Genomic DNA, 16,953 nt, shown 5'->3' on the forward strand with positions numbered 1-16,953 from the left:
CACCAACCAAGCAAAAACCAAAAAAGCCTTCAGTTTAGGCTGTACTTCAAAATTTCTTCTATTTCTTATTGGGATATATCTAATAACCATTACAATTTATCTATTATATCATGTACATTATATTAACTATATTTTACATACTATAATATATGGAACAAGTAATATTATACTGTATCAATAGTGTATATATTGCTATTATCTATCATATTTTATAGTTCTATTTTTGTTACTTATATTTTTCTTATTTTTTTGTATTTGTATTTTTTCAATTCGTATTTACTTCTTGACATTTTTACCGATATTTTAAACTATATGAATCCATTAACCTAACACATCAGAACGACAGTTATTTAGAATTGAATGACCCTAGTTTTCTAAGGGGTAAATATTTAATCTTTTTTAAAATAATAGGGGCATATTTTCTCTTTCTGTGTGCTTTTGGGGAAGGAAGGTTGTTTGGGGGGGGGTTTGTTTTGGGGTTTTTTTTGTTTCCTTAGTTTTGGATGTCTTTGCTAATAAACAAGGAGGTTCAAAGAGTTACAAAATAAAATGTCTATATTATTTTATCTCTGCCTCTGAAATACACCTCGACATGAAGTTACTGCTGGTAATACTGAGCATGGGGAGAATGAGACCTGAAAGGAAAAAACAGGCACCACGGTGTTATCAGGTTTTTTAATTTAGCAGAAAATACAGAGGATTTTGCCTAACTGCACTCTCAATTCTATCCACACGTCCAGCAAACCGCGAGGTCAATTTTCAACTTCTTCCTTGCTGACAGACAACCTTCCACGTACTCGGGGGAAACAAGAGGGTGGATTTAATCCATCTGCATCTGAAACAAAGTCAGGACAACAGTCAAAGTGCTGCAGGAGAACTTGACAGCTGCAGACACTTTGTGTCCATCTAGGGATACCCTCTACAGGCCAACTACACCCCACATGACAAATTCCAAGATCCCAGGACTTCTCCCATTCCCCCTACACTCAGACAAGCAACAAGGCAGAGCAGCTCCAGGCCAAACACACCAACACCCGTGACACAGGACAGGACAAAAGGGGGAACACAACAGGGACAGAAATATCTCAGCAAGAAGAATGACCCTGAGGACCGAGACAACTCGCAATGAGATAACCGAGGTAAGACCCATGGGGAGCTGACCAGGCTCAGAGAACCCTGCAGGAAGAAGATGCCAACGGGATCACTGATTCCAAGAAAAGCAGAGATGGATGCCCGAGAATCCTACGGTCAGAATCCTGTACCTGTCTCTGCATTCTGACAAGACCTAATCCACCAGAATGGATGGTGGCAGTGCACAGCTGTGGATACAGCTCAGAACAAGACCTGGAAAGGCATCAGCCTGGACACTTGTGAAGAGAGATGGATTCTGAGGAGCCTCTGAGCTCCCGAGTCAAGGGTTTGATGCCTGGCCTGGTATCAGCACCAGGAAAAGCGAGATTTTAAGAACAATGCCTGGAGTCTCCAAAAGACCCCTTGAAGGGTTAAGGCAAAAGACACACAAAACAAAACACACAAAGACACAGAAAGCACAACAGACAAGTGACAGGACATGCCCTGGGACTGCTCTGCCCTGCACACCTCAGCACTGTGAGACCTTCCCTCTATGTGCCCTAAAGGGGTCACATCTTGGACATCCCCATCTCCAAACCTGATTTAAAACATCCTCCTGGTGACCCCTGACCCCACATCCCACTTTCATTCCCTCTGTGGCTCCCAGCCCTCCCCTTATCTCTGGGACATCTGGGGATGCCAATCCATGTCAAAAGCCAAAGAAGGTGCCTCTCCCTCGGGGAAATTCCTGCTGTCACTGGGCTGGTGTCTCTCCGTCAGCTACAATAAAGAAAAGCAAATGTGACCGTGTGATCTCAGCAGCACATGGGCCAAAAACCAGCAATTCTGCTACTCACCACCTCCTAAGCACACCCAGGTCCTCGGGCCCTGTGCTCCAGCTCTGCTCAGACACCAACATTGGGGTGTGCCTGGGTTAAGAGCAGACAAGGTGATGTGGCACTGCTGAAACTTGAGCAGAGCCTCCCTCCTCCTCCCTGACACACCTCAACTCCTCGGCTGTTACCAAAGCCCACCTGGATGGCCCCTTCAAATGGAGAAGGTCAAGGCTTCACCACAGAGTCCTGTAATGCTCCCCAAGGGCTCATGAATGAGGCAGACTGGGACAGCAGTCCAGTTGGTGAGAGGGGAGTTCAGTGCAGTGCAAGTGGATTGCCTAAAACACACAATAAAGGAGGCTTAGGGTTGCACCAGCAAGTGAAACTCCAGCAGAAGCAACTGCTTCTGTCCACCCATCACTGCTCACCTCGTCCACTTCACCTTGACTGCAGAGATCCAGCCTTACCTCCTAAAAACAAAGAACAGTGCTGTAACATGGCCACCATTTACACTCCCCTGCAAACACAAACAGTGACTGACCTTCTCAGGGGAGCCCCCTCACCCGGGATGGGGCACTCTGCCATGGATGTAATCCATCTGCATCTGAAAGAAAGTCAGGACAAAAGTCAAAGTGCTGCAGGAGAACTCAACAGCTCCAGACACTTTGTGTCACCCTCTCTCTTTTTACTCCTGAGGGGTCCATCCCACTGGGGCCCTCTCCTCTCTAAGGTAACTTTAAATTGCCTCCTGGGACTGAAAAGGTTTTTCCCCTTCTCCCAACCACCAGCCCCAACACTCAGCTTTTGGAATACGAGCAGACAAAATCCCTCCTCGACAGAAATGAACGTGTTGGCTCCGTGGATTTGAAGATGTTCTCTGCTCCCACCTCGGTGCTGCCATATCCAAACTCCAGCTGTGCACCTCCTCACACTACCTGGGACCACAGAACAGAAAATGTGACTATTCCCCTCCAGAAGAGTCACCCCCAGGGCTCCTCTGCACCCCTGTCCCGGCTCCCCCTCAGATCTCCCCCCACTCCAGAGGCTGCCCAGAGTGAACCCAGCAAAAGGAAAAGGGACACACTGAGCACAGCACTCACCTGTGGGCCACCTGCCCAAGTGCCAACTCACCCCCTCCCTCTATTCCTTGGCACACCTGGGGCAGCAGCAGCACCTGCAAAGAAACAAAAAAGGAAAAATCATGCTGAGTTCCTGTGAAACAGCAACATCCCCGCTCTGACTGAAGCGCAGCACAAGTGAACCTTAATGTTGCACCCATCTACCCTCCTCTGGCATCCTGGGCCAGCACATCTGCCAAAGGGACCACCTAAAATAAAATAAAACAGAACAGAGAATGCTTAGAGTAGAACCAGCAAGTGAGACTTGAGTAACAGCAACTGCTTCTGTCCACCCATCACTGCTCACCTTGTCCACTTCACCTTGACTGCACAGATCCAACTTTGCCTCCTAAAAACAAAGACAAAGAACAGTGCTGTAACATGGCCACCATTTACACTCCCCTGCAAACACCAACAGTGACTGACCGTCTCAGGGGAGCCCCCACACCCAGGATGGGGCACTCTGCCATGGATTTAATCCATCTGCACCTGAAACAAAGTCAGGACAACAGTCAAAGTGCTGCAGGAGAACTTGACAGCTGCAGACACTTTGTGTCCATCTAGGGATACCCTCTACAGTCCAACTACACCCCACATGACAAATTTCAAGTCCCCAGGACTTCTCCCATTCCCCCCACACCCAGACTGAGCAACAAGGCAGAGCAGCTCCAGGCCAAACACACCAACACCCGTGACACAGGACAGGACAAAAGGGGAGACACAACAGGGACAGAAATATCTCAGCAAGAAGAATGACCCTGAGGACCGAGAGAACTCGCAATGAGATGACCGAGGTAAGACTCATGGGGAGCTGACCGGGCTCAGAGAACCCTGCAGGAAGAAGATGCCAACGGGATCACTGATCCCAAGAAAAGCAGAGATGGATGCCCGAGAATCCTACGGTCAGAATCCTGTACCTGTCTCTGCATTCTGACAAGACCTAATCCACCAGAATGGATGGTGGCAGTGCACAGCTGTGGATACAGCTCAGAACAAGACCTGGAAAGGCACCAGCCTGGACACTTGTGAAGAGAGACGGATTCTGAGGGGCCTCTGAGCTCCTGAGTCAAGGGTTTGATGCCTGGCCTGGTATCAGCACCAGGAATAGGGAGATGTTAAGAACAATGCCTGGGGTCTCCAAAAGACCCCTTGAAGGGTTAAGGCAAAAGACACACAAAACTAAACACACAAAAGATACAGAGTACACAACAGACAAGTGACACAACGTGCCCTGGGACTGCTCTGCCCTGCACACCTCAGCACTGTGAGACCTTCCCTCTATGTGCCCTAAAGGGGTCACATCTTGGACATCCCCATCTCCAAACCTGATTTAAAAACCCCTCCTGATGACCCCTGACCCCACACCCCACTTTCATCCCCTCTGTGGCTCCCAGCCCTCCACTTATCTCTGGGACATCTGGGGATGCCAATCCATGTCAAAAGCCAAAGAAGGTGCCTCTCCCTCGGGGAAATTCCTGCTGCCACTGGGCTGGTGTCTCTCAGTCAGCTACAATAAAGAAAAGCAAATGTGACCGTGTGATCTCAGCAGCACATGGGCCAAAAACCAGCAATTCTGCTACTCACCACCTCCTGAGCACACCCAGGTCCTCGGGCCCTGTGCTCCAGCTCTGCTCAGACACCAACACTGCGGGGTGTGCCTGGGTTAAGAGCAGACAAGGTGATGTGGCACTGCTGAAACTTGAGCAGAGCCTCCCTCCTCCTCCCTGACACACCTCAACTCCTCGGCTGTTACCAAAGCCCACCTGGATGGCCCGTTCAAATGGAGAAGGTCAAGGCTTCACCACACAGTCCTGTAATGCTCCCACTGTCTGGCTGGTGAGGGGAGCTCGGCATCGTGTGAGTGGAACACCTAAAACACACAGCACTGGATGCTCAGAGTTCCACCAGCAAACGAGGCTGGAGCAATAGTAACTGCTTCTGTCCACTCATCACTGCTCACCTCGTCCACTTCACCTTGACTGCTGATATCCAGCTTTGCCTCCTAAAAATAAAGACAAAGAGCAGTGCTGTGACATGGCCACCATTTACACTCCCCTGCAAACACAAACAGTGACTGACCTTCTCAGGGGAGCCCCCTCACCCAGGATGGGGCACTCTGCCATGGATTTAATCCATCTGCACCTGAAACAAAGTCAGGACAAGAGTCAAAGTGCTGCAGGAGAACTCGACAGCTGCAGACACTTTGTGTCAATCCAGGGATACTCTCTACAGTCCAACTACACCCTACATGACAAATTTCAACACCCAAGACTTGTCCCATTCCCCCTACACCCAGACTGAGCAACAAGGCAGAGCAGCTCCAAGCCAAACACACCAACACCCGTGACACAGGACAGGACAAAAGGGGGGACACAACAGGGACAGAAATATCTCAGCAAGAAGAATGACCCTGAGGACCGAGAGAACTCGCAATGAGATGACCGAGGTGAGACCCATGGGGAGCTGACCAGGCTCAGAGAACCCTGCAGGAAGAAGATGCCAACGGGATCACTGATCCCAAGAAAAGCAGAGATGGATGCCTGAGAATCCCAAGGTCAGAATCCTGTACCTGTCTCTGCATTCTGACAAGACCTAATCCACCTGAATGGATCACAGCAGTGCACAGCTGTGGATACAGCTCAGAACAAGACCTGGAAAGGCATCAGCCTGGATGGTTGTGAAGAGAGATGGATCCTGATGTGTGTCTGAGCACCTGAGTCAAAGTTCAATGGTATCAGTGCCTGGCCAAGGAACAGGGAGATGTTAAGAACGATGCCTGGGGTCTCCAAAAAACCCCTTGAGGGGTTGAGGAAAAAGACACACCACACAGGACACACAAAAGACACAGAGTGCACAACAGACAAGTGACACAACGTGCCCTGGGACTGCTCTGCCCTGTTCACCTCAGCTCTGTGAGACCTTCCCTTTACGTGCCCTAAAGGGGGTCACATCTTGGACATCCCCATCTCCAAACCTGACCCAAAAATCCCTCCCGGTGACTCCCAACCCACACCCCACTTTCACCCCCTCTGTGGCTTTGAGTCCTTCACTTATCTCTGGGATGTCCAGGGATGAGAATCCACATCAGGTGCCAAGGAAGGCTGTCTCTGCCTCAGGGAAATTCCTGCTGCCACTGGGCTGTTGTCTCTCAGTCAGGTGCCATAAAGAAAACCAAACATCCAGGGATGATCTCAGCAGGGCTGTTGGCTGGTCAGTGAGGAGATCTCAGTGTGAGACAACTGGACCACCTGAAACACACAAACAATAATGGAGGCTTAGAGTTGCACCAGAAACACCATGACCCTGACCACACAAATATATCAATTTTAATAAATGCAAACAAAAGTCCAGCAAAAAAAGCGCCAACTCTTATTACTCGTAGTCCATTTTCCAAATATAATAAAAATAACCCCATGTCCATTCCCCTCAAAAAACCTCCAAAATACACACCCAGAACCCCCCCAATTTAAAGACCTGCCTCTAACCAAGTAAGAACCATAAACCCCACGTCTTTTAAACTATAAATTCATTAAGCTAACACATCAAAACTACAGACTTTTAAATTCTTAGTCCACACTAATACACCAATCCCATCACTATATACAAAATCAAAACCTATTTTCTATTTCTACTAACAAAACAAGAAAGTCACAACTTTTAACTGCAATAAAACCTAAAAACACCTAATTAGAAGTAAAATTATCCCATTATAACTAACTCAAAACCCCAAACACTCCAAAACAAGTACTTGAAGTGCCAAAAACCATCAAATAGTTAAAATAACTCCTTCAAAAATGCCTTCTGTACCTTTCAGACTGATTTGGAGAGCAAAGCAAGGAAAGAAAAAGCACACAGCTTGTTTTAAGAGAACAGTGGTCACCCCTCTGCATTCCCTCTCCAGTGTATTCAGCTGAGACACAGACAGACTGCAGCACACAGATCTGATGGCTCTTTGTTAGTTGTTAGTTTTAGGGCAGGGAAGATCCCTGCACTGATTTTTTCCCCCCTTTTCTTAGGGCTCATTAAACCTGCTGCAGACTGAAAAACCCAGAGAAGCACCGAGAGCTGCACCTGCAGCCACAGGGCCTGGACCTCAGCATTTTATCAATGCTGAAAGAGCTGACAAGAGACCAAAGGAGCTACAACCCACAGCAAGGACTTTCTGAATTTACCATCTCGCCACAGAATAACAGAAAGTTTTATTACTTTATGTCATTCACTCTTTATCCTTGTGAGCACTTTGTTAAATAAATAGTTTTTCCCATTTTTCTCCAAAGAAGTTCTTTCCCAAACCAATTTAAAAGAGAGACCATTTTAGTTTACTCTCTAAAAAAAACCCACTCAAAAGATTCCTCTCAGGTTTACCCTAAACCACAACAACAAACAATTCAATCCATAGAAATAAAAGTAGCACAAATATACTTAAATTAACAGCACCAAAAACAATTATTCCTAACTCAATGAACTCTTAATTCCTCAAAACCATCAAAACAAACAAACAAACCACCTATAAATACACACAAAACCAAAAGATCCATTAGACTACAAACAATATCTCCTAAATTATCCAAAACTATAAAATGTATACTGTAGTCAAGCATGCTAAATAAACAAACCCCTATAACACAATAAAAAATCATTTAATTGTAAATATTAAGAAACCCTAAAAAATGAACTACATCACACCATCTCAAACCCACTAAAACAAACACTAGATGCTCCCTATGATAAAAGCCACCACTAAATAAATAAAAGCCTCCCCTACACCTCACACCACAGCAAATTACACCACTGTAAACCTTAGACAATAAACCCTGGAAAAACACAATATCCCCCAAAAATAATTCAACAACAAAACTCAGTTCAAAAATACTCTGACCAACGTGAATTATGAAACCAAACATGAATTAAATACACCACATATCCCCCATCACACCACCTACAAACAGAATAAAACTACACAATAAATCACTAAAAACCACCAAACCCAAAAAACCAGCTCTACCCAACCTGGATCCCTCCATACAACACACAAAACCCCAACAACACATTTCAGAAGTCTCTCAAAAAAGCTACTTAAATTAGTTCTACCTCAAATACAAACAAACCCATCCATAAAGTTACCTTTGCTCAAAAACCAAATTATATATAACAAATAACACCAAAAAAAGTCACACAAAACACTACACACCACCTAAGAAAATCATATTGAATAAAGGCCACATAGAAGTGCCACTATTCATTTAAATTCCAGGTGAAAAGAAAATCCCTCCACTTTAAACACAGACAGCAACAGAAAAAAGGAGTTTCTTCAATCAATTTGAATTCCTTTTGTCTCCATAACTCCTTTTTCGTCTGGGAGCACCGGGGAGGGTTTATTAAGATGAAGCCGAAAAGGAAAAAAAAGTCCCCTCTATAATCCCACACTGGTTCACCTTGTGCTGTTGCTCAGTGTAAAGGTTTGATCCCCATCGCCTCCCAAGTAACGCTCCAAACCCACGTGCTCCCCATGACCCACAGCCAGGACCTCAGCGTGAGCTCCTCACTCCCCACGGCTGGATACCAAAATGAGCTGGGGCTGCCCTCTTAACCTGGAACCGCCCCATCATTATCCATCATAGCTCCACCTGGGGCTGCTCTCTCCCCTCCCCATCCTGTGGCATCTCTCACCTGCAGCTGCTGCCCGTCCGAGGGTGAGGCAGAGGGGACTTGCTGTTCATTCCCGGGACGGTTCATTGTCTGCACCTGACACGATGGGGCACCGGGCTTCCCTTGCTGTGGATAAGGACCCCTCTTCTCCTGCAGGTGCCCGAGGCTGGAACTGGGATTCCACCCCCGAAAGTCCATATGCCTGAGGTTCATAATTCCTAAGGAAATTCCCCAGAAATCGTTACCCTTCATTTACAAATATTCCTTTGGAATCACTCCTGACTTGTCCTTCTGTGGAAGCGTTTCAAACGTTCATTGGAGAGCTCAGGAGCCGAGTTGGCTCGTTTATGACTTGGCTGACAAGCCCAGACAAAACCCAAACACCGAGAACTCCGGCCCTGCCCGGGCCTGCCCCGTGAGCTCCCCGGCTCCGCCCCCCGGCTCCGCCCCCCGGCTCCGCCCCCCGGCTCCGCCCCCCGGCTCCGCCCCCCGGCTCCGCCCCCCGGCTCCGCCCCCCGGCTCCGCCCCCCGGCTCCGCCCCCCGGCTCCGCCCCCCGGCTCCGGCCCCCGGCTCCGCCCCCCGGCTCCGCCCCCCGGCTCCGCCCCCCGGCTCCGCCCCCCGGCTCCGCCCCCCGGCTCCGCCCCCCGGCTCCGCCCCCCGGCTCCGCCCCCCGGCTCCGCCCCCCGGCTCCGCCCCCCGGCTCCGCCGCACGCTCCGCCCTCGGCTCCGCCCCACGCTCCGCCCCCGGCTCCGCCCCACGCTCCGCCCTCACGCTCCGCCCCTACGCTCCGCCCCACGCTCCGCCCCACGCTCCGCCCCACGCTCCGCCCCACGCTCCGCCCCACGCCCTGCCCGGGATGGGGGCGGGACCAAACTTCCACATACTCGGGGGAAAAAAAAGAGTAAGGAAAAAAAAAAGGAACAATGAAAACATGAAAAAAAAAATTATAAAATAAAATAAAACAAAATTAAAATTTTTAAAAAAACTCAAAAGTTATTAAAAAAGAAAAAATATAAATAAAATCTAAAATAAATTTTAAATATAATTTAAAAATTTAAAATACTAAATAAATACCTTGAATGTAAAAACTGAAATAATATCCATAAATTTTAAAAAAAATAAAAGTCATTAAGATTTTAAATAGCAATAAAGAAAAAATTTTAAATTTTAAAAATAAATAATAGACTAAAAATATAAAAATTAAAGAAATAAACCAAAAGCATTTTAAAAAGACAAAACAAAAAATATATTAAAACATTAACCACAATACAATATTTAACCTAAAATACAAAAATCAAAAATTAAAAAAAAAATAAACAATAAGTAAAATAAAATACAAAATTAAATAAACACAGCCCTCCCCTCATGCCACTGCCTAACACAGGCCCCAGGAGTTTTCTTGATTAGGCAGGGATAGGGAAAACAAACCCAGTGCCTCCCAGAAAATAAGGTTTTCTAGACAATTCTTGGAAACAAATTCTGTTTTAGCAGGAAGCTCACTTGGGATGAACACCCACATGTGCCAAGGCAGGAAAGAACCACCCCATTGTGTCCAAGGAACAGCAACTAGGCCAGGATTTAAGTTTTAATGGAACTTATGTAATTAAAAACACACTCAGTTGAACTTGAAAACGAGATGAATCAAGGCAATTAAACACTTTACAAGTTTTCCTGGGAATTCCCAGAATTCTGTGGATATGGTGCTGACACATTCCTGATTTACCAACCTTAACTGGGGAAATTCCCTTGGAAATGTCCCCTAAGAATTAGCAAAATTCCAATTAGGATAGAAAATAGGAAAAAAAAATATAGCCTTACTAAAATCAGAGAGAGGAAAAACATCAAATAAAAGGAAGGAATAATATCCAACTCCCAGCTTGCCTGCAAAACAAGCTCAGGAATTTCTAACATGGAAAACTTTTGGAACAGCCAGGAAGTCTGTGGAAGTCTATGGAATGATGATTTCAAATCTGCTTCCTCTGCTCTGATTTTCAAGGGAAGAGGGAGTTAAACATGCCAGTTTACTCCTATTCCAGAAGGATCTCTCATTTGTGGGAGTAACAATCCAAATAAACTCCAATCTTACTTGGATTTGACAGATGAAACTCCCAGCAGAGATGGGAAGTTTCAGTGGAACCAAAGAGCCACAAATCCTGGAATAACAAAATTCAACTCAGCAAAAGTCAGGAATTCTATTGACAAATCCATGGAGGAGGAGGAGGAGGATGACACCAGGAACACAAACCAGCTGAAAGCAACGATTTACAGTAAAGGGCAGGAAATCAAACTGACAGTCTCTGGTTATGCTCAGGCATTTCTCCAGGAGTCAGAGGGAAAAGTGGGAACCTTGGACTGGGATAAGGTCTTCCAGTGCCTCCACTTCCCACTGGCTCTCTCCTTTTTTGCCAACTACCTGCAAGAGGAAAAACAGCAGAAATAAAGTTTCAAACAGGAGGTCCTTGGTTCAGGCAGACTGAAGTGCAGCTCCCAGGGAGCGAGTCCAGGCTGGGCCCAGGGGAGCTCCGGGAATCTGGGATTGCCCGTGGGATTAAAGGGCTGGAAAAGCAGGACCCACCTGCCGGGTTTAGTGCTGGGACACAGCAAGGCCTCGGCTCAGGGGCAGCAGTTGGAGCTGGGACTGCAGGAGAACACCCCAAAGCCAGGTCAAACATCCAGCATGACACGCAGCACGCTCCAGGAGAAACTCAGGTGGGAGAGGCCCCCAGATGCTCCGTGTTCCTTCTCCTCGGCAGCTTTGCCAGGGCCTCCCTCAGAATACTGACCTCACCCTGCAGCTCCTAAAAAAGAGGAGAACTTATGGGAATCACCCAGCAATCCATGGATTTCCAGTTATTAAGAACCAAAGCAGCCGCCTCTCAGTGGTGTCCCCAAGGCCCAGCAGTGCCCAGCACCTCTGACTGGAATTTGAGGGGTCCCAGCACAGCCCCAGAGCAGCAGAAAAACCCACCTCCAGACTCACCAGAGAGATGACAGGAGGGCCCTCCCTGCGATGCCTGCTGAGCCAAGTGGAGCTGGCAGGGTGACCCATGGACATTCTGCGTTCACCTTTCAACAGAGTCAATGTGGAAACAGAACAAATCTCTCTCGGTGTCGAGATCCCTTCAGGTGCACCTGGAGATGCTGCAGTGTCCTTCAGCAGCCAGAGCAGAACAGGGTTTCTACTGTGCTGTAAGTGAGAAATACAATTGAATCAGAAGAAAATAAAAGGAAGCACCTCTCCCCCTGCTTTTTATATTAAAAAAGTCATGCATCAGAATTTTTTTAACCTATCATTCTTGCTTTACACTGTGTAAATTACGAGCACTCAACTTCCAGCCTGAAATTGCAACAGCCCCACAGGCTGACTGATCTCAGTAAGACCACCAGAATCACTGAATTGTGGAAGGGAAAGCTCATCCCATTCCAGCCCCACCCAGGGCACGGACACCTTCCACCAGATCCAGGGGCAGCCACAGCTTCTCTGGGGAACCTGTGCCAGGGCCCCGCCGCCCTCACAGGGAACAATTCCTTCCTGATATTTAATCTAAACCGGCCTCCCTTCATCCTGATGAAGCCGTTCCCCTTGTCCATCACTGCGTGTCCTTGTGAGAAATCCCTCTCCATGAGGCCATAAACGGCTGGCACAGACCCCCCCAAATCGATGTTCCGGGGGCCCTCGGGGCCACACGAGCACTCCAGGCCCTTTACCGGCTTCTCCTGCCGCCTTCCCTGGGAACCCCCGGCTCGGCTCCAGCTCCGGGCACAGCGCCAGCGTGTCCCGCCCGCCCGCCGGGGGATCGGCAGCGGCCCCGACACCGCCCTGAATGGCCGGCCGAGGAAGCGGCAGTGAGGGCGGACACCGGTCCGGGGCCACCCTGGAACTGCCCTCAGCGCGTTCGGTTCGGCTGAGGGGAGGCGACGTTCGGGGAAAGTCGGACGTCTTCGGCTGTTCGGGGAGACCCGGCTATTTTCGGCTGTTCGGCTACACTCGGTCATTTCCGTTTGCAGTCGGCTCTTTTCGGCTGTTCGGCAACTCTCGGTCATTTTCGTCACACCTCGCCTTTTTTGGTGGCAGAGAGTATTACGTCACTTTCGCCCCGCCCCGCCGCCATCTTTAGAAGGTCTAGAGCAGCGAGCCGAGCCGCCATCTTGGTTGTGGCGCCCCTTAAGGCCCCCCCATAGGTGTCTAACACAGACGCCTGACTAAAATGAGTAACCCGAACCCGCCGGCGGCGTGGCTGAAACCACAGCCCGTGTCCCTACACCTGGAGACGTCACAGAAAATTGTCGTCGGGCGGCGCCGTGGTCGGGATTTTTGTGCAGGCAGTCAACTAGACACACATGGTGGTCCTCATTTTTTCCCGCGCTTTTCGCCGCCATTTTTAGAAGGTCAAGCACCCCGAGTCGCGCCGCCATCTTGGTTGTGGCACCCTCCACAAATGTCCCCCTTGGCTGCTCGCACAAGCACCTGACAACATCACCTGCCCAAAAACTGCCATGGCGCCGCTCAGCCCCCATCCCGTGTCCACGCACCTGCGTATGCCGCGGAAAAACCGCTCCCGGGCCGCTCCCTGGTCCAGGTTGCGCGCAGGCAGCCGGCTGCCACGTGCCCTGGGTCCCCTCTTTTTTTTTCCCGCCCTTTTGGCCGTGATCTTTCGGTCCTCGGGCGGCAGCACTGCCCGTGAGCTCAGAGAACGGGGCTGCTGCCCACCTCGGGTGCCGGCACGGGGGAGAATTGCAGTACCGCTGTATGTCCACAGGATGGCAGCACTGCCGCACAGCTCTCGGGACCGGCACGGGGGACAGTTGCAGTACCGATCTTTATCCACAGGATGGCAGCATTGCCTTACAGATCGGCTCGGGGGGAGCTGCAGTACCGATCTTTATCCACAGGATGGCATCATTGCCTTACAGATCGGCTCGGGGGAGAGCTGCAGTACCGCTCTGTGTCTACATGGTGGCTGCACTGCCGCAGGGAGCGGAGGCAAAAAAGAACGTGGCCAAAATTCCCCTTCCAAACATCCCCGAAAATAAATGCCCCAAAAGACCTCCAACCACAACAACTACGAGAACCCAGCCACCAACCAAGCAAAAACCAAAAAAGCCTTCAGTTTAGGCTGTACTTCAAAATTTCTTCTATTTCTTATTGTGATATATCTAATAACCATTACAATTTATCTATTATATCATGTACATTATATTAACTATATTTTACATACTATAATATATGGAACAAGTAATATTATACTGTATCAATAGTGTATATATTGCTATTATCTATCATATTTTATAGTTCTATTTTTGTTACTTATATTTTTCTTATTTTTTTGTATTTGTATTTTTTCAATTCGTATTTACTTCTTGACATTTTTACCGATATTTTAAACTATATGAATCCATTAACCTAACACATCAGAACGACAGTTATTTAGAATTGAATGACCCTAGTTTTCTAAGGGGTAAATATTTAATCTTTTTTAAAATAATAGGGGCATATTTTCTCTTTCTGTGTGCTTTTGGGGAAGGAAGGTTGTTTGGGGGGGGGTTTGTTTTGGGGTTTTTTTTGTTTCCTTAGTTTTGGATGTCTTTGCTAATAAACAAGGAGGTTCAAAGAGTTACAAAATAAAATGTCTATATTATTTTATCTCTGCCTCTGAAATACACCTCGACATGAAGTTACTGCTGGTAATACTGAGCATGGGGAGAATGAGACCTGAAAGGAAAAAACAGGCACCACGGTGTTATCAGGTTTTTTAATTTAGCAGAAAATACAGAGGATTTTGCCTAACTGCACTCTCAATTCTATCCACACGTCCAGCAAACCGCGAGGTCAATTTTCAACTTCTTCCTTGCTGACAGACAACCTTCCACGTACTCGGGGGAAACAAGAGGGTGGATTTAATCCATCTGCATCTGAAACAAAGTCAGGACAACAGTCAAAGTGCTGCAGGAGAACTTGACAGCTGCAGACACTTTGTGTCCATCTAGGGATACCCTCTACAGGCCAACTACACCCCACATGACAAATTCCAAGATCCCAGGACTTCTCCCATTCCCCCTACACTCAGACAAGCAACAAGGCAGAGCAGCTCCAGGCCAAACACACCAACACCCGTGACACAGGACAGGACAAAAGGGGGAACACAACAGGGACAGAAATATCTCAGCAAGAAGAATGACCCTGAGGACCGAGACAACTCGCAATGAGATAACCGAGGTAAGACCCATGGGGAGCTGACCAGGCTCAGAGAACCCTGCAGGAAGAAGATGCCAACGGGATCACTGATTCCAAGAAAAGCAGAGATGGATGCCCGAGAATCCTACGGTCAGAATCCTGTACCTGTCTCTGCATTCTGACAAGACCTAATCCACCAGAATGGATGGTGGCAGTGCACAGCTGTGGATACAGCTCAGAACAAGACCTGGAAAGGCATCAGCCTGGACACTTGTGAAGAGAGATGGATTCTGAGGAGCCTCTGAGCTCCCGAGTCAAGGGTTTGATGCCTGGCCTGGTATCAGCACCAGGAAAAGCGAGATTTTAAGAACAATGCCTGGAGTCTCCAAAAGACCCCTTGAAGGGTTAAGGCAAAAGACACACAAAACAAAACACACAAAGACACAGAAAGCACAACAGACAAGTGACAGGACATGCCCTGGGACTGCTCTGCCCTGCACACCTCAGCACTGTGAGACCTTCCCTCTATGTGCCCTAAAGGGGTCACATCTTGGACATCCCCATCTCCAAACCTGATTTAAAACATCCTCCTGGTGACCCCTGACCCCACATCCCACTTTCATTCCCTCTGTGGCTCCCAGCCCTCCCCTTATCTCTGGGACATCTGGGGATGCCAATCCATGTCAAAAGCCAAAGAAGGTGCCTCTCCCTCGGGGAAATTCCTGCTGTCACTGGGCTGGTGTCTCTCCGTCAGCTACAATAAAGAAAAGCAAATGTGACCGTGTGATCTCAGCAGCACATGGGCCAAAAACCAGCAATTCTGCTACTCACCACCTCCTAAGCACACCCAGGTCCTCGGGCCCTGTGCTCCAGCTCTGCTCAGACACCAACATTGGGGTGTGCCTGGGTTAAGAGCAGACAAGGTGATGTGGCACTGCTGAAACTTGAGCAGAGCCTCCCTCCTCCTCCCTGACACACCTCAACTCCTCGGCTGTTACCAAAGCCCACCTGGATGGCCCCTTCAAATGGAGAAGGTCAAGGCTTCACCACAGAGTCCTGTAATGCTCCCCAAGGGCTCATGAATGAGGCAGACTGGGACAGCAGTCCAGTTGGTGAGAGGGGAGTTCAGTGCAGTGCAAGTGGATTGCCTAAAACACACAATAAAGGAGGCTTAGGGTTGCACCAGCAAGTGAAACTCCAGCAGAAGCAACTGCTTCTGTCCACCCATCACTGCTCACCTCGTCCACTTCACCTTGACTGCAGAGATCCAGCCTTACCTCCTAAAAACAAAGAACAGTGCTGTAACATGGCCACCATTTACACTCCCCTGCAAACACAAACAGTGACTGACCTTCTCAGGGGAGCCCCCTCACCCGGGATGGGGCACTCTGCCATGGATGTAATCCATCTGCATCTGAAAGAAAGTCAGGACAAAAGTCAAAGTGCTGCAGGAGAACTCAACAGCTCCAGACACTTTGTGTCACCCTCTCTCTTTTTACTCCTGAGGGGTCCATCCCACTGGGGCCCTCTCCTCTCTAAGGTAACTTTAAATTGCCTCCTGGGACTGAAAAGGTTTTTCCCCTTCTCCCAACCACCAGCCCCAACACTCAGCTTTTGGAATACGAGCAGACAAAATCCCTCCTCGACAGAAATGAACGTGTTGGCTCCGTGGATTTGAAGATGTTCTCTGCTCCCACCTCGGTGCTGCCATATCCAAACTCCAGCTGTGCACCTCCTCACACTACCTGGGACCACAGAACAGAAAATGTGACTATTCCCCTCCAGAAGAGTCACCCCCAGGGCTCCTCTGCACCCCTGTCCCGGCTCCCCCTCAGATCTCCCCCCACTCCAGAGGCTGCCCAGAGTGAACCCAGCAAAAGGAAAAGGGACACACTGAGCACAGCACTCACCTGTGGGCCACCTGCCCAAGTGCCAACTCACCCCCTCCCTCTATTCCTTGGCACACCTGGGGCAGCAGCAGCACCTGCAAAGAAACAAAAAAGGAAAAATCATGCTGAGTTCCTGTGAAACAGCAACATCCCCGCTCTGACTGAAGCGCAGCACAAGTGAACCTTAATGTTGCACCCATCTACCCTCCTCTG

The 16,953-nt window shown here is 48.6% G+C and overlaps 2 long non-coding RNA genes across 2 annotated transcripts; both read right to left on the reverse strand.

Annotated features, from left to right (window-relative positions):
- Positions 1-230: 230 nt before the first annotated feature.
- Positions 231-8,489, reverse strand: LOC310923605. Its single transcript, XR_014592650.1, has 3 exons — positions 8,461-8,489; positions 6,076-6,273; positions 231-835 (listed from the first exon to the last, which is right to left on the reverse strand). It is a non-coding gene; the product is annotated as an uncharacterized lncRNA (long non-coding RNA).
- Positions 8,490-13,984: 5,495 nt separating this feature from the next.
- LOC310923603 lies at positions 13,985-16,718 on the reverse strand. The gene is made up of 2 exons (XR_014592647.1): positions 16,457-16,718; positions 13,985-14,583 (listed from the first exon to the last, which is right to left on the reverse strand). It is a non-coding gene; the product is annotated as an uncharacterized lncRNA (long non-coding RNA).
- Between the last annotated feature and the right edge of the window lie 235 nt (positions 16,719-16,953).

This window comes from Zosterops lateralis (assembly GCF_965231275.1).
Source record: "Zosterops lateralis genome assembly, contig: HAP1_HAP1_SCAFFOLD_134, whole genome shotgun sequence".
NCBI classification, from domain to species: domain Eukaryota; kingdom Metazoa; phylum Chordata; class Aves; order Passeriformes; family Zosteropidae; genus Zosterops; species Zosterops lateralis.